This window comes from Triticum dicoccoides, chromosome 1A (genome assembly GCF_002162155.2).
Source record: "Triticum dicoccoides isolate Atlit2015 ecotype Zavitan chromosome 1A, WEW_v2.0, whole genome shotgun sequence".
NCBI lineage: Eukaryota > Viridiplantae > Streptophyta > Magnoliopsida > Poales > Poaceae > Triticum > Triticum dicoccoides.
In genome coordinates this window covers 314,696,632-314,715,806 of record NC_041380.1, presented here as the reverse complement: position 1 = coordinate 314,715,806, position 19,175 = coordinate 314,696,632, and positions in this window count along the sequence as shown.

Sequence of the window (19,175 nt, the reverse complement as noted above, 5' to 3'; positions counted from 1 at the left end):
TTATGACACACTCCATCATTGTCATATTTCCTAGCATGATCATGTAGTTGACATCGTATTTGTGGCAAAGCCACCGTTCATAATTCTTTCATACATGTCACTCATGAGTCATTGCATATCCCGGTACACCGCCGGAGGCATTCATATAGAGTCATTCTTTGTTCTAAGTATCGAGTTGTAAGAAAAATAAAAGTGTGATGATCATCATTATTAGAGCATTGTCCCAGTGAGGAAAGGATGATGGAGACTATGATTCCCCATAAGTCGGGATGAGACTCCAAACAAAAAATTAAAAAAAGAGAAAGAAAAGAGGCCATAAAAAAGAGAAAAGGCCCAAATAAAAAAATAATGAGAGAAAAAGAGAGAAGGGACAATGTTACTATCCTTTTACCACACTTGTGCTTCAGAGTAGCACCATGATCTTCATAGTAGAGAGTCTCTCATGTTATCACTTTCATATACTAGTGGGAATTTTTCATTATAGAACTTGGCTTGTATATTCCAATGATGGGCTTCCTCAAAATGACCTAAGTCTTCATGAGCAAGCAAGTTAGATGCACACCCACTTAGTTTCTTTTTGAGCTTCCATATACTTATAGCTCTAGTGCATCTGTTGCATGGCAATCCCTACTCACTCACATTCATATCTATTGATGGGCATCTCCATAGCCCGTTGATACGCCTAGTTGATGTGAGACTATCTTCTCCCTTTTTTTCTTCTCCACAACCACCACTCTATTCCACCTATAGTGCTATGTCCATGGCTCACGCTCATGTATTGAGTGAAAATTAAAAAAGTTTTGAGAATGTCAAAAGTATGAAACAATTGCTTGGCTTGTCATCGGGGTTGTGCATGATTTAAATATTTTGTGTGGTGAAGATAGAGCATAGACAGACTATATGATTTTGTAGGGATAACTTTCTTTGGCCATGTTATTTTGAGAAGACATAATTGCTTTGTTAGTATGCTTGAAGTATTATTATTTTTATGTCAATATGAACTTTTGTCTTGAATCTTTCGGATCTGAATATTCATACCACAATTAAGAAGAATTACATTAAAATTATGCCAAGTAGCACTCCGCATCAAAAATTTTGTTTTTATCATTTACCTACTCGAGGATGAGCAGGAATTAAGCTTGGGGATGCTTGATACGTCTCCGACGTATCTATAATTTTTGATTGCTCCATGCTATATTATCTACTGTTTTGGACATTATTGTGCTTTATTATCCACTTTTATATTATTTTTGGGACTAACCTATTAACCGGAGGCCCAGCCCAGAATTGTTGTTTTTTGCCTGTTTTAGGGTTTCGAAAAAAAGGAATATCAAACGGAGTCCAAATGGAATGAAACCTTCGGGAACGTGATTTTTAGGAAGATTATGATCCGGGAGACTTGGACCCTACGTCAAGAAAAGAAACAGGAGGCCACGAGGTAGGGGCGCGACTACCTCCCCCCCCCCCAGGCGCGCCCTCCACCCTCGTGGGCCCCCTGTTGCTCCACCGACGTACTCCTTCCTCCTATATATACCTATGTACCCCCAAACGATCAGATACGGAGCCAAAAACCTAATTCCACCGCCGCAACTTTCTGTATCCACGAGATCCCATCTTGGGGCCAGTCCCGGAGCTCCGCCGGAGGGGGCATCGATCACGGAGGGCTTCTACATCAACACCATAGCATTTCCGATGAAGTGTGAGTAGTTTACCTCAGACCTACGGGTCCATAGTTATTAGATAGATGGCTTCTTCCTCTTTTTGGATCTCAATACAATGTTCTCCCCCTCTCTTGTGGATAACTATTCGATGTAATCTTCTTTTTGTAGTGTGTTTGTTGAGACCGATGAATTGTGGGTTTATGATCAAGTTTATCTATGAATAATATTTGAATATTCTCTGAATTATTTTATGTATGATTGGTTATCTTTGCAAGTCTCTTCGAATTATCAGTTTGGTTTGGCCTACTAGATTGATCTTTCTTGCAATGGGAGAAGTGCTTAGCTTTGGGTCCAATCTTGCGGTGTCCTTTCCCAGTGACAGTAGGATCCAATCATGGCATCTTGCTTAAGGTGTTACTCTGTTTTTAACTTAATACTCTAGATGCATGCTGGATAGCGGTCGATGAGTGGAGTAATAGTAGTAGATGCAGGCAGGAGTCGGTCTACTTGTCTCAGACGTGATGCCTATATACATGATCATACCTAGATATTCTCATAACTATGCTCAATTCTGTCAATTGCTCAACAGCAATTTGTTCACCCACCGTAGAATACTTATGCTCTCGAGAGAAGCCACTAGTGAAACCTATGTCCCCCCGGGTCTATCTTTATCATATTAATCTCCTACTACTTAGTTATTTCCTTTGTTATTTACTTTTCCTTTATTTTACTTTGCATCTTTATCATAAAAATACCAAAAATATTATCTTATCATATCCGTCAGATCTCACTCTCGTAAGTGGCCTTATAGGGATTGACAACCCCTATTTGCGTTGGTTGCGAGGATTTATTTTTTTTGTGCAGGTATGAGGGACTCGCGCGTAGCCTCCTACTGGATTGATACCTTGGTTCTCAAAAACCGAGGGAAATACTTACGCTACTTTGCTGCATCATCCCTTCCTCTTCGGGGAAAACCAACGCAGTGCTCAAGAGGTAGCAATGGGCATCGGGGGGCTTCCAAGTGGCCCACGAGGCAGGGGCGCGCCTAGGGGGATAGGGCGCACCCTCCACCCTCATGGATAGTGGGTGCCCCCCTCCGGTGCTTCATTCGCCCAATATTTTTTGTATATTCCAAAACTGACTTTCGTGGAGTTTCAGGACTTTTGGAGTTGTGCAGAATAGGTCTCTAATATTTTCTCCTTTTCCAGCCCAGAATTCCAGTTGCCGGCATTCTGCCTCTTCATGTAAACCTTGTAAAATAAGAGAGAATGGGCATAAGTATTGTGCCATAATGTGTAATAACAGCCCATAATGCAATAAATATCGATATGAAAGCATGATGCAAAATGGATGTATCAATTGCCCTTGTGGCCGATCCATCTTTGCGCCCCAACAATTAGATCCATGGCGTGTGCTGTCTCTGAGCGGGCACGAGTTGCAAGGCTAGGGTTTCTGTGGGAGTCAGAGTTGCGTTAGTGCGGCAGCGAGGCGGTCGGCCGCATGCTTGTGGCTCATCAGCATGTATGGTGGGTGAGGTTGGATCTCTACAGTAACTGGAGCGGTGGCTTCACATGGTGGGCAAGGCGGCGCCTTTGCGGCTGGTGTCGGTGTGTTACCATGGCCGAGTGGGCGGTGAGGTGGATCACATGGGGGCATCTAACATGCGGTAGTGGTCGTCATGTCCACCTCCGTCGGGTCCTTGGTGACGTATGATTCTCTCCCCATCTTGTTGTGGTTGATGGACTTGGGTGTTGGGGTTCGTGTCCTGAGTGAAAACTCTGCCTGATTGTATCAGTGCCGATGAAGGCGATGCTCTTGAGCACCGCTCCCCTTCCTGGAGGCGTCATCATAGGTATCATCCTCCATCCTAAGCTCTGGGTGAAAACCCTTGGTTTGGCGTTTGCCAGACCGGGAGGTGGGGGCCTTGCGGCGTCGTTCCCTCCTTGGAGGCTCTGACTCGAGAGCCAAGTTCTCATTTGCCCGATCATCGGGGTTGGGTTTCTTGGAGGACAACTTCATCTTCGTGATGATGGTTCCTTGCTTTGACGGTGATGATCTTAAGAGGAGCAAGGTCCGACAAGGTGGTTGTGCTCGGAGACCTCCATTTGGGTTCTTGGCGTCAGTTTCAATCTAGGGTCTAGGGTGTTGAGCATTTCCATCGTCCAATGGTGCGGCACCCTTTGAGGTAGGGCGAGGTAGCAGGGTGCTCCTTTCGGCGATGAAACTTGATGGTGTTGTTGTGTGAGTTTCCCAAGCGATGGCGATGGCATGGCCTCCTATTGGGGAACATAGCATGCAATTTCAAAAAAATCCTACGATCACGCAAGATCTATCTAGGAGATGCATAACAACGAGAGGGGGAGAGTGTGTCCATGTAACCTCATAGACTGAAAGCGGAAGCGTTAGTTTAACGCGGTTGATGTAGTCGAACGTCTTCTCGATTCAACCAATCAAGTACCGAATGTACGACACCTCCGAGTTCAGCACACGTTCAACTCAACGACGTCCCTCGAACTCTTGATCCAGCAAAGTGTCAAGGGAGAATTGCGTCAGCACGATGGCGTGGTGACGGTGATGGTGAAGTGATCCGCGCAGGGCTTCGCCTAAGCACTACGACAATATGACTAGAGGAGTAAACGGTGGAGGGGGGCACCGCACACGGCTAAGAACAATTGATGTGTCTTAGAGGTGCCCCCCTTGCCCCCATATATAAAGAAGGAGAGAGCAGGAGGCCGGCCTAGGGGCGCGCCAAGTGGGGGGAACCCACTTAGACTCCTAGTCCTATTCCCCCCCCCCTTCCTTCTATCAGAGGGGGAAAGGGGGAAAGAGAGGGAGAGGGAGAAGGAAAGGGGGACATGCCCCCTCCCCTTGTCCAATTCGGACTCCCCATGGGGGGCCCACCCCCTAGTGGGCTTCCTTGCCTCTCCCCTATGGCCCATTACTTCCCCTGGGGGTTCCGGTAACCTCCCGGTACTCTGATAAATACTCGAAACACTCCGAAACCATTCCGGTGTCCGAATACTATCGTCCAATATATCAGTCTTTACCTCTCGGCCATTTCAACACTCTTTGTCATGTCTGTGATCTCATCCGGGACTCCGAACAATCTTTGGTCACCAAAACAGATAACTCATAATACAAATCATCATCGAACGTTAAGCGTGCGGATCCTACGGGTTCGAGAACTATGTAGACATGACTGAGACACATCTTCGGTCAATAAACAACAGTGGAACCTGGATGCTCATATTGGTTCCTACATATTATATGAAGATCTTTATCGGTCAAACCCTAATGACAACATACGTCATTCCCTTTGTCATCGGTATGTTACTTGCCCGAGATTCGATCATCGGTTTCTTCATACCTAGTTCAATCTCGTTACCGACAAGTCTCTTTACTCATTCCACAATGCATCACCCCGTAACTAACTCATTAGTCACATTGCTTGCAAGGCTTATCATCATGTGCATTACCGGGAGGGCCCAGAGATACCTCTCCGATACTCGAAGTGACAAAATCTAATCTCGATCTATGCCAACCCAACAAACACCGTTGGAGATACCTGTAGAGCATATTTATAATCACCCAGTTACGTTGTGACGTTTCATAGCACATAAGGTATTCCTCCGGTATTCGGGAGTTGCATAATCTCATAGTCAAAGGAATATGTATAAGTCATGAAGAAAGCAATAGCAATAAAACTTGACGATCATTATGAAGGAAATATGCCCTAGAGGCAATAATAAAGTTATTATTTATTTCCTTATATCATAATAAATGTTTATTAGTCATGCTAGAATTGTATTAACCGGAAACATAATACGTGTGTGAATACATAAACAAACAGAGTGTCACTAGTATGCCTCTACTTGACTAGCTCGTTAATCAAAGATGGTTATGTTTCCTAGCCATAGACATGAGTTGACATTTGATTAACGAGATCACATCATTAGGAGAATGATGTGATTGACTTGACCCATTCCATTAGCTTAGCACTTGATTGTTTAGTATGTTGCTATTGCTTTCTTCATGACTTATACATGTGCCTATGACTATGAGATTATGCAACTCCCGTTTACAGGAGGAACAATTTGTGTTCTACCAAACGTCACAATGTAACTGGGTGATTATAAAGGTGCTCTACAGGTGTCTCCAAAGGTACTTGTTGAGTTGGCGTATTTCGAGATTAGGATTAGTCACTCCGATTGTCGGAGAGGTATCTCTGGGCCCTCTCAGTAATGCACATCACTATAAGCCTTGCAAGCAATGTGACTAATGAGTTAGTTGTGGGTGATGCATTACGGAACAAGTAAAGAGACTTGTCGGTAACGAGATTGAACTAGGTATTGAGATATCGATGATCGAATCTCGGGCAAGTAACATACCGATGACAAAGGGAACAACGTATGTTGTTATGTGGTTTGACCGATAAAGATCTTCATAGAATATGTAGGAGCCAATATGAGAATCCAGGTTCCGCTATTGGTTATTGACCGGAGACGTGTCTCGGTCATGTCTACATAGTTCTCGAACCCGTAGGGTCCGCCCGCTTAAAGTTTTGTGACGATCGGTATTATGAGTTTTTGTGTTTTGATGTACCTAAGGTAGTTCGGAGTCCCGGATATGATCACGGACATGACGAGGAGTCTCGAAATGGTCGAGACATAAAGATCGATATATTGGACGACCATATTCAGACACCGGAAGTGTTCCGAGTGGTTTCGGATAAAAACCAGAGTACCGGGGGTTACCGAAACCCCCCGGGGAGTTAATTGGGTGGCCTTAGTGGGAGAAGAGGAGGGGCGGCCAGGGCAGCCGTGTGCCCCTCCCCCTCTAGTCCGAATTGGACAAGGCTTTTTCCTTCTCCTCCTCTCTCCCTTCCTTCCCTCTCCTACTCCAACAAGGAAAAGGAGGAGTCCTACTCCCGGTGGGAGTAGGACTCCCCCCCTGGCGTGCCCTCCTCCTGGCCGGCCTCCTCCCCCCTTGCTCCTTTATATATGGGGGCAGGGGCACCCTAGAACACACAAGTTGATCTTTTGATCTATTCCAGCCGTGTGCGGTGCCTCCCTCCACCATATTCCACCTCGGTTATATCGTAGCGGTGCTTAGGCGAAGCCCTACGTCGGTAGCAACATCATCACCATCATCATGTCTTCATGCTAATGGAACTCTCCCGTGAAGCTCTGCTGGATCGGAATTCGCGGACGTCATCGAGCTGAACGTGTGCTGAACTTGAAGGTGTCGTACGTTCGGTACTTGGATCGGTCGGATCATGAAGACGTATGACTACATCAACCGCGTTGTGCTAACGCTTCCTCTTTCGGTCTACAAGGGTACATGGACACACTCTCCCCTCTCATTGCTATGCATCACCATGATCTTGAGTGTGCGTAGGAATTTTTTTGAAATTGCTACGTTTCCCAACAGTGGCATCCGAGCCTGGTTTTATGCGTAGATGTTATATGCACGAGTAGAACACAAGTGAGTTGTGGATGATACAAGTCATACTGCTTACCAGCATGTCATACTTTGGTTCAGCGGTATTGTTGGATGAAGCGGCCCGGATCGACATTACGCGTACGCTTACGCGAGACTGGTTCTACTGACGTGATTTGCACATAGGTGGCTGGCGGGTGTCAGTTTCTCCAACTTTAGTTGAACCAAGTGTGGCTACGCCCGGTCCTTGAGAAGGTTAAAATAGCACTAACTTGACGAACTATGGTTGTGGTTTTGATGCGTAGATAAGAACGGTTCTTGCTAAGCCCCTAGCAGCCACGTAAAACTTGCAACAACAAAGTAGAGGACGTCTAACTTGTTTTTGCAGGGCATGTTGTGCTGTGATATGGTCAAGACATGATGCTATATTTATTGTATGAGATGATCATGTTTTGTAACGGAGTTATCGGCAACTGGCAGGAGCCATATGGTTGTCGCTTTATTGTATGCAATGCAATCGCCCTGTAATTGCTTTACTTTATCACTAAGCAGTAGCGATAGTCGTAGAAGCTATAGTTGGTGAGACGACAACGAAGCTACGATGGAGATCAAGGTGTCGCGCCTGTGACCATGGTGATCATGACGATGCTTCGGAGATGGAGATCACAAGCACAAGATGATGACGGCCATATCATATCACTTATATTGATTGCATGTGATGTTTATCTTTTATGCATCTTATTTTGCTTTGATTGATGGTAGCATTATAAGATGATCTATCACTAAATTTCAAGATAAAAGTGTTCTCCCTGAGTATGCACCGTTGCCAAAGTTCTCGTGCCGAGACACCACATGATGATCGGATGTGATAAGCTCTATGTTCATCTACAACGGGTGCAAGCCAATTTTGCACACGCAGAATACTCAGGTTAAACTTGACGAGCCTAGCATATGCAGATATGGCCTCGGAACACTGAGACTGAAAGGTCGAGCGTGATCATATAGTAGATATGATCAACATAATGATGTTCACCATTGAAAACTACTCCATCTCATGTGATGATCGGACATGGTTTAGTTGATTTGGATCACGTGATCACTTAGATGATTAGAGGGATGTCTATCTAAGTGGGAGTTCTTAAGTAATATGATTAATTGAACTTAAATTTATCATGAACTTAGTACCTGATAGTATTTTTCTTATCTATGTTGATTGTAGATAGATGGCCCGTGTTGTTGTTCCGTTGAATTTTAATGCGTTCCTTGAGAAAGCAAAGTTGAAAGATGATGGTAGCAATTACACGGACTGGGTCCGTAACTTGAGGATTATCATCATTGCTACAAAGAAGAATTACATCCTGGAAGCACCCCTAGGTGCCAGGCCTGCTGCAGATGCTGCTGATGACGTTAAGAACATCTGGTAGAGTAAAGCTGATGACTACTAGATAGTTCAGTGTGCCATGCTTTACGGCTTAGAACCGGGACTTCAACGACGTTTTGAACATCATGGAGCATATGAGATGTTCCAGGAGTTGAATTTAATATTTCAAGCAAATGCCCGGATTGAGGGATATGAAGTCTCCAATAAGTTCTATAGCTGCAAGATGGAGGAGAATAGTTCTATCAGTGAACATATACTCAAAATGTCTGGGTATCATAATCACTTGACTCAACTGGGAGTTAATCTTCCTGTTGATAGTGTCATTAACAGAGTTCTTCAATCACTGCCACCAAGCTACAAGAGCTTCGTGATGAACTATAATATGCAAGGGATGAATAAGACAATTCCCGAGCTCTTCGCAATACTAAAGGCAGTGGAGGTAGAAATCAAGAAGGAGCATCAAGTGTTGATGGTCAACAAGACCACCAGTTTCAAGAAAAAGGGTAAAGGGAAGAAGAAGGGGAACTTCAAGAAGAATAGCAAACAAGTTGCTGCTCAGGAGAAGAAACCCAAGTCTGGACCTAAGCCTGAGACTGAGTGCTTCTACTGCAAATAGACTGGTCACTGGAAGCGGAACTGCCCCAAGTATTTGGTGGATAAGAAGGATGGCAAGGTAAACAAAGGTATATGTGATATACATGTTATTGATGTGTACCTTCAGAGCTCGTAGTAGCACCCGGGTATTTGATACTGGTTCTGTTGCTAATATTTGCAACTCGAAACAGGGGCTACCGATTAAGCGAAGACTGGCTAAAGACGAGGTGACGATGCGCATGGGAAATGGTTCCAAAGTCGATGTGATCGCCGTCGGCACGCTACCTCTACATCTACCTTTGGGATTAGTTTTAGACCTAAATAATTGTTATTTGGTGCCAACATTAAGCATGAACATTATATCTGGATCTTGTTTGATGCGAGACGGTTATTCATTTAAATCTGGGAATAATGGTTGTTCTATTTATATGAGTAATATCTTTTATGGTCATGCACCCTTGAATAGTGGTCTATTTTTGTTGAATCTCGATAGTAGTGATACACATATTCATAATGTTGAAGCCAAAAGATGAAGAGTTGATAATGATAGTGCAACTTATTTGTGGCACTGCCATTTGGGTCATATTGGTGTAAAGCGCATGAAGAAACTCCATACTGATGGAGTTTTGGAATCACTTGATTATGAATCACTTGGTACTTGCGAACCATGCCTTATGGGCAAGATGACTAAGACGCCGTTCTCAGGAACAATGGAGCGAGCAACAGATTTGTTCGAGATCATACATACTGATGTATGTGGTCCAATGAATATTGAGGCTCGTGGCGGGTATCGTTATTTTCTCACCTTCACAGATGATTTGAGCAGATATGGGTATATCTACTTAATGAAACATAATTCTGAAACATTTGAAAAGTTCAAAGAATTTCCGAGTGAAGTGAAAAATCATCGTAACAAGAAAATAAAGTTTCTACGATCTGATCGGGGAGGAGAATATTTGAGTTACGAGTTTGGTCTCTTACTGATTTACCACTATCGTTTTGGGGTTATGCTTTAGAGACGGTTGCATTCACGTTAAATAGGGCACCATCAAAATCCGTTGAGATGACGCCTTATGAACTATGGTTTGGCAAGAAACCAAAGTTGCCATTTCTTAAAGTTTGGGGTTGCAATGCTTATGTGAAAAAGCTTCAACCTAATAAGCTCGAACCCAAATCGGAGAAATGTGTCTTCATAGGATACCCAAAGGAAAATGTTGGGTAGACCTTCTATCACAGATCCGAAGGCAAGACATTCGTTGCTAAGAATGGATCCTTTCTAGAGAAGGAGTTTCTCTCGAAAGAAGTGAGTGGGAGGAAAGTAAAACTTGATGAGGTAACTGTACCTGCTCCCTTATTGGAAAGTAGTTCATCACAGAAACCGTTTCCTCTGACATCTACACCAATTAGTGAGGAAGCTAATGATGATGATCATGAAACTTCAGATCAAGTTACCACTGAACCTCGTAGGTCAACCAGAGTAAGATCCGCACCAGAGTGGTACGGTAATCCTGTTATGGAGGTCATTTTGCTAGACCATGACGAACCTACGAACTATGAGGAAGCGATGATGAGCCCAGATTCCGCAAAATGGCTTGAGGCCATGAAATCTGAGATGGGATCCATGTATAAGAACAAAGTGTGGACTTTGGTTGACTTGTCCGATGATCGGCAAGCCATCGATAATAAATGGATCTTCAAGAAGAAGACATACGCTAATGGTAATGTTACTATCTACAAAGCTCGACTTGTTGCGAAAGGTTTTCGACAAGTTCAAGGAGTTGACTACGATGAGACCTTCTCACCCGTAGCAATGCTTAAGTCCGTCCAAATCATGTTAGCTATTGCCGCATTTTATGATAATGAAATTTGGCAAATGGATGTAAAGACTGCATTCCTGAATGGATTTCAGGAAGAAGAGTTGTATATGATGCAACCTGAAGGTTTTATCGATCCAAAAGATACTAACAAAGTGTGCAAGCTCCAGCGATCCATTTATGGACTGGTGCAAGCTTCTCGGAGTTGGAATAAACGCTTTGATAGTGTGATCAAAGCATATGGTTTTATACAGACTTTTGGAGAAGCCTGTATTTACAAGAAAGTGAGTGGGAGCTTTGTAGCATTTCTAATATTATATGTGGATGACATATTGTTGATTGGAAATGATATAGAATTTCTGGATAGCATAAAAGGATACTTGAATAAGAGTTTTTCAATGAAGGACCTCGGTGAAGCTACTTACATATTGGGCATCAAGATCTATAGAGATAGGTCAAGACGCTTAATTGGACTTTCACAAAGCACATACCTTGACAAAGTTTTGAAGAAGTTCAAAATGGATTAGGCAAAGAAAGGGTTCTTGCCTGTATTACAAGGTGTGAAGTTGAGTAAGACTCAATGCCCGACCACACGAGAAGATAGAGAGAAAATGAAAGATGTTCCCTATGCTTCAGCCATAGGCTCTATCATGTATGCAATGTTGTGTACCAGACCTGATGTGTGCCTTGCTATTAGTTTAGCAAGGAGGTACCAAAGTAATCCAGGAGTGGATCACTGGACAGCGGTCAAGAACATCCTGAAGTACCTGAAAAGGACTAAGGATATGTTTCTCGTTTATGGAGGTGACAAAGAGCTCATCATAAATGGTTACGTTGATGCAAGCTTTGACACAGATCTGGACAATTCTAAATCGCAAACCGGATACGTGTTTATATTAAACGGTGGAGCTGTTAGTTGGAGTAGTTCTAAACAGAGCATCGTGGCGGGATCTACATGTGAAGCGGAGTACATTGCTTCTTCGGAAGCAGCAAATGAAGGAGTCTAGATGAAGGAGTTCATATCCGATCTAGGTGTCATACCTAGTGCATCGGGTCCAATGAAAATCTTTTGTGACAATACTGGTGCAATTGCCTTGGCAAAGGAATCCAGATTTCACAAGAGAACCAAGCACATCGAGAGACACTTCAACTCCATCCGGGATCAAGTCCAGGTGGGAGACATAGAGATTTGCAAGATACATATGGATCTGAATGTTGCAGACCCATTTACTAAGCCTCTTCCACGAGCAAAACATGATCAGCACCAAGGCTCCATGGGTGTTAGAATCATTACTGTGTGACTAGATTATTGACTCTAGTGCAAGTGGGAGACTGAAGGAAATATGCCCTAGAGGCAATATTAAAGTTATTATTTATTTCCTTATATCATGATAAATGTTTATTATTCATGCTAGATTTGTATTAAACGGAAACATAATATATGTGTGAATACATAGACAAACAGAGTGTCACTAGTATGCCTCTACTTGACTAGAAAGATAATCAAAGATGGTTATGTTTCCTAGCCATAGACATGAGTTGTCATTTTATTAACGGGATCACATCATTAGGAGAATGATGTGATTGACTTGACCCATTCCGTTAGCTTAGCACTTGATCGTTTAGTATGTTGCTATTGCTTTCTTCATGACTTATACATGTTCCTATGACTATGAGATTATGCAACTCCCGTTTACCGGAGGAACACTTTGTGTGCTACCAAACATCACAACATAACTGGGTGATTATAAAGGTGCTCTACAGGTGTCTCCAAAGGTACTTGTTGAGTTGGCGTATTTCGAGATTAGGATTTGTCACTCTGATTGTCGGAGAGGTATCTCTGGGCCCTCTCGGTAATGCACATCACTATTACCCTTGCAAGCAATGTGACTAATGAGTTAGTTGCGGGATGATGCATTACGGAGCGAATAAAGAGACTTGCTGGTAACGAGATTGAACAAGGTATTGAGATACCAACGATCGAATCTCGGGCAAGTAACATACCGATGACAAAGGGAACAACGTATGTTGTTATGCGGTTTGACCGATAAAGATCTTTGTAGAATATGTAGGCGCCAATATGAGCATCCAGGTTCCGCTATTGGTTATTGACCGGAGACGTGTCTCGGTCATGTCTACATAGTTCTCGAACCCATAGGGTCCGCACGCTTAAAGTTTGGTGATGATCGGTATTATGAGTTTTTTGTGTTTTGATGTACCAAAGGTAGTTCAGAGTCCCGGATATGATCACGGACATGATAATGAGTCTTGAAATGGTCGATATGTAAAGATCGATATATTGGACGACTATATTCAGACACCGAAAGTGTTCCGAGTGGTTTCGGATAAAAACCGGAGTACCGGGGGGTTACCGGAACCCCCCGGGAAGTTAATTGGGCCTCATGGGCCTTAGTGGGAGAAGAGGAGGGGCGGCCAGGGCAGGCGCGCGCCCCCTCCCCCTCTAGTTCGAATTGGACAAGGAGGGGGCGGTGCCCCCCTTTTTCCTTCTCCTCCTCTCTTCCTTCCTTCCCTCTCCTACTCCAACAAGGAAAAGGAGGAGTCCTACTCCCGATGGGAGTAGGACTCCCCCCCTAGCGCGCCCTCCTCCTGGCCGGCCGCCTGCCCCCTTGCTCCTTTATATACGGGGGCAGGGGGCACCCTAGAACACACAAGTTGATCTGTTGATCTATTCCAGCCGTGTGCGGTGCCCCCCTCCACCATATTCCACCTCGGTTATATCGTAGCGGTGCTTAGGCGAAGCCCTGCGTCGGTAGCAACATCATCACCGTCATCACGCCGTCGTGCTGACGAAACTCTCCCGTGAAGCTCTGTTGGATCGGAGTTCGCGGGACGTCATCAAGCTGAACGTGTGCTGAACTCGGAGTGTCGTACGTTCGGTACTTGGATCGGTCGGATCGTGAAGACGTACGACTACATCAACCGCGTTGTACTAATGCTTTCGCATTCGGTCTACGAGGGTACGTGGACACACGCTCCCCTCTCATTGCTATACATCACCATGATCCTGAGTGTGCGTAGGAAGTTTTTTGATATTGCTATGTTCCCCAACACATTATGCTAAGCTAACGGATGGGTCTTGTCCATCACATCATTCTCCTAATGATGTGATCATGTTCATCAAATGACAACACATATCCATGGTCTGGAAACTTAACCATCTTTGATTAACGAGCTAGTCTAGTAGAGGCATACTAGGGACACTTTGTTTTGTCTATGTATTCACACATGTATCAAGTTTCCGGTTAATACAATTCTAGCATGAATAATAAACATTTATCATGATATAAGGAAATATAAATAACAACTTTATTATTGCCTCTAGGGCATATTTCCTTCAGTCTCCCACTTGCACTAGAGTCAATAATCTAGATTACATTGTAATGATTCTAACACCCATGGAGTCTTGGTGTTGATCATGTTTTGCTCGTGGAAGAGGCTTAGTCAACGGTTCTACAACATTCAGATCCATATGTATTTTGCAAATCTCTATGTCTCCCTCCTTGACTTGATCACGGATGGAGTTGAAGTGTCTCTTGATGTGTTTGGTTCTCTTGTGAAATATGGATTCCTTCTCCAAGGCAATTGCTCCAGTATTGTCACAAAAGATTTTCATTGGACCCGATGCACTAGGTATTACACCTAGATCGGATATGAACTCCTTCATCCAGACTCCTTCATTTGTTGCTTCCAAAGCAGCTATGTACTCCGCTTCACACGTAGATCGCGCCACGATGCTTTGCTTGGAACTGCGCCAACTGACAGCTCCACCATTCAATATAAATACATATCCGGTTTGTGACTTAGAGTCATCCGGATCAGTGTCAAAGCTAGCATCAATGTAACCATTTACGACGAGCTCTTTGTCACCTCCATAAATGAGAAGCATATCCTTAGTCCTTTTCGGGTATTTCAGGATGTTCTTGACCGCTGTCTAGTGATCCACTCCTGGATTGCTTATAGCAGGGCACACATCAGGTCTGTTCTGGTACATAGCATTGCATACATGATAGAACCTATGGCTGAGGCATAGGAAATGACTTCCATTTTCTCTCTATCTTCTGAAGTGGTCGGGCATTGAGTCTGACTCAACTTCACACCTTGTAACATAGGCAAGAACCCTTTCTTTGACTGATCCATGTTAACTTCTTCAAAACTTTATCAAGGTATGTGCTTTGTAAAAGTCCAATTAAGCGTCTTGATCTATCTCTATAGATCTTGATGCCCAATATATAAGCAGCTTCACCGAGGTCTTTCATTGAAAAACTCTTATTCAAGTATCCTTTATGCTATCTAGAAATTCTATATCATTTTCAATCAACAATATGTCATCCACATATAATATTAGAAACGCTACAGAGCTCCCACTCACTTTCTTGTAAATACAGGCTTCTCCGAAAGTCTGTATAAAACCATATGCTTTGATCACACTATCAAAGCGTATATTCCAACTCTGAGATGCTTGCACCAATCCATAAGTGAATCGCTGGAGCTTGCACACTTTGTTAGCACCTTTTGGATCGACAAAACATTCTGGTTGCATCATATACAACTCTTCTTTAAGATATCCATTAAGGAATGCAGTTTTGACATCCATTTGCCAAATTTCATAATCATAAAATGCGGCAATTGCTAACATGATTCAGACAGACTTAAGCATCTCTACATGTGAGAAAGTCTCATCATAGTCAACTCCTTGAACTTGTCGAAAACCTTTTGCAACAAGTCGAGCTTTGTAGATAGTAACATTACCATCAGCGTCAGTCTTCTTCTTGAAGATCCATTTATTCTCTATGGCCTGCCGATCATCGGGCATGTCAACCAAAGTCCACACTTTGTTCTCTTACATGGATCCCATCTCAGATTTCATGGCCTCAAGCCATTTCGCGGAATCTGGGCTCATCATCGCTTCCTCATAGTTCATAGGTTCGTCATGGTCTAGTAACATGACTTCCAGAACAGGATTACCGTACCACTCAGGTGCGGAACGTACTCTAGTTGACCTACGAGGTTCTATAGTAACTTGATCTGAAGTTTCATGATCATCATCATTAGCTTCCTCACTAATTGGTGTAGGCATCACAGGAACAATTTTCTGTGATGAACTATTTTCCAATTCAAGAGAAGGTACAATTACCTCATCAAGTTTTACTTTCCTCCCACTCACTTCTTTCGAGAGAAACTCCTTCTCTAGAAAGGATCCATTCCTAGCAACAAATATCTTGCCTTGGATCTGTGACAGAAGGTGTACCCAACAGTTTCTTTTGGGTATCCTATGAAGACGCACTTCTCCTATTTGGGTTTGAGCTTATCAAGATGAAGCTTTTTCACATAAGCATCGCAACACCAAACTTTAAGAAACGACAGCTTAGGTTTCTTGCCAAACCACAGTTCATACGGTATCGTCTCAACGGATTTAGATGGTGCCCTATTTAACGTGAATGCAACTGTCTCTAATGCATAACCCCAAAATGATAGTGGTAAACCTGTAAGAGACATCATAGATCACACCATATCTAATAAAGTATGGTTACGACGTTCGGACACACCATTACGCTATGGTGTTCCACGTGACGCGAGTTGCGAAACTATTCCACATTGTTTTAAATGAAGACCAAACTCGTAACTCAAATATTCGCCTCTGCGATCCGATCGTAGAAACTTTATTTTTTTTTGTTACGATAATTTCCCACTTCATTCTGAAATTCTTTGAACTTTTCAAATGTTTCAGACTTGTGTTTCATTAAGTAGATATACCCATATCTGCTCAAATCATCTGTGAAGGTCAAAAAATAATGATTCCCGCCACGAGCCTCAACACTTATCGGACCGCATACATCGGTATGTATTATTTCCAACAAGTCAGTTGCTCGCTCCATTGTTCTAGAGAACGGAGTCTTAGTCATCTTGCCCATGAGGCATGGTTCGCAAGCATCAAATGATTCATAATCAAGTGATTCCAAAAGTCCATACGCATGGAGTTTCTTTATGCCCTTTACACCAATATGACCTAAACGGTAGTGTCACAAATATGTTGCACTATCATTATCAACTTTGCATCTGTTGGCATCAATATGAATATGTGTATCACCACGATCGAGATTCAACAAAAATAGACCACTCATCAAGGGTGCATGACCATAAAAGATATTACTCATATAAATAGAACAACAATTATTCTCTGATTTAAATAAATAACCGTCTCACATCAAACAAGATCCAGATATAATGTTCATGCTCAACGCTGGCACCAAATAACAATTATTCAGGTCTAAAACTAATCCCAAAGGTAGATGTAGAGGTAGCGTGCCGATGGTGATCACATCGACCTTGGAACCATTTTCGACGCGCATCATCACCTCGTCCTTAGCCAATCTTTGTTTAATCTGTAGGCCCTATTTTGACTTGCAAATATTAGTAATAGAACCAGTATCAAATACCAAGACGCTACTACGAGCATTAGTAAGGTACACATCAATAACATGTATATCAAATATACCTTTATTCACTTTGCCATCCTTCTTATCTGCCAAATACTTGGGGCAGTTCCGCTTCCAGTGACCAGTCCCTTTGCAGTAGAAGCACTCAGTTTCAGGCTTAGGTCCAGACTTGGGCTTCTTCCCGGGAGTAGCAACTTGCTTTCCATTCTTCTTGAAGTTCCCCTTCTTTTCTTTGCCCTTTTTCTTGAAACTAGTGGTCTTGTTAACCATCAACACTTGATGTTCCTTCTTGATTTCTACCTCCGCAGCTTTGAGCATTGAGAAGAGCTCGAGAATAGTCTTCTCCAACCGTTGCATATTATAGTTCATCACGAATCCTTTGTAGCTTGGTGGTAGTGATTGAAGAACTCTGTCAATAACACTATCATCCGGAAGATTAACTCCCAGCCGAGTCAAGTGGTTATGGTACCCAGACACCCGATCATCACGTCGTGTCTCAGCACAACGAACTGTCGCAACGGTGCATACTCGGGGAGAACGCTTATACCTTGAAATTTAGTGAGGGGTCATCTTATAATGCTACCGCCGTACTAAGCAAAATAAGATGCATAAAAGATAAACATCACATGCAATCAAAATATGTGACATGATATGGCCATCATCATCTTGTGCCTTTGATCGCCATCTCCAAAGCACCGTCATGATCTCCATCGTTACTGGCTTGACACCTTGATCTCCATCGTAGCGTCGTGGTCGTCTCGCCAACTATTGCTTCTACAACTATCGCTAACGCATAGTGATAAAGTAAAGCAGTTACATGGCGATTGCATTTCATACAATAAAGTGACAACCAAAAGGCTCCTGCCAGTTGCCGATAACTTTTACAAAACATGATCATATCATACAACAGCGTATATCACATCATGTCTTGACCATATCACATCACAGCATGCCCTGCAAAAACAAGTTAGACGTCATCTACTTTGTTGTTGCAAGTTTTACGTGGCTGCTATGGGCTTCTAGTAAGAACCGTTCTTACCTACGCATCAAAACCACAACGATGTTTTGTCAAGTTTGCTGTTTTAACCTTCAACAAGGACCGGACGTAGTCAAATTCGATTCAACTAAAGTTGGAGAAACAGACACTCGCCAGCCACCTTTATGCAAAACAAGTTGCATGTCTGTCGGTGGAACTGGTCTCATGACCGTAGTCATGTAAGGTTGGTTCGGGCCGCTTCATCCAACAATACCGAGGAATCAAAATAAGACGTTGGTGGTAAGCAATATCACTATGATCACCCACAACTCTTTGTGTTCTACTCGTGCATATCATCTACGCATAGACCTGGCTCGGATGCCACTGTTGGGGAACGTAGCATGCAATTTCAAAAAAATTCCTACGATCACGCAAGCTCTATCTAGGAGATGCATAGCAATGAGAGGGGGAGAGTGTGTCCACGTACCCTCGTAGACCGAAAGTAGAAGCGTTAGTTTAACGCGGTTGATGTAGTCAAACGTCTTTACGATTCAACCGATCAAGTATTGAACGTACGACACCTCCGAGTTCAGCACACGTTCAGCTCGATGACGTCCCTCGAACTCTTGGTCCATCATAGTGTCGAGAGAGAGTTTCATTAGCACGACGGCGTGGTGACGGTGATGGTGAAGTGATCCGCGCAGGGCTTCGCCTAAGCACTACGACAATATGACCAGAGGAGTAAACGATGGAGGGGGCACCGCACACGGCTAAGAACAATTGATGTGTCTTAGAGGTACCCCTGCCCCCGTATTTAAAGGAGGAGAGGGGAGGAGGCCAGCCTAGGGGCGC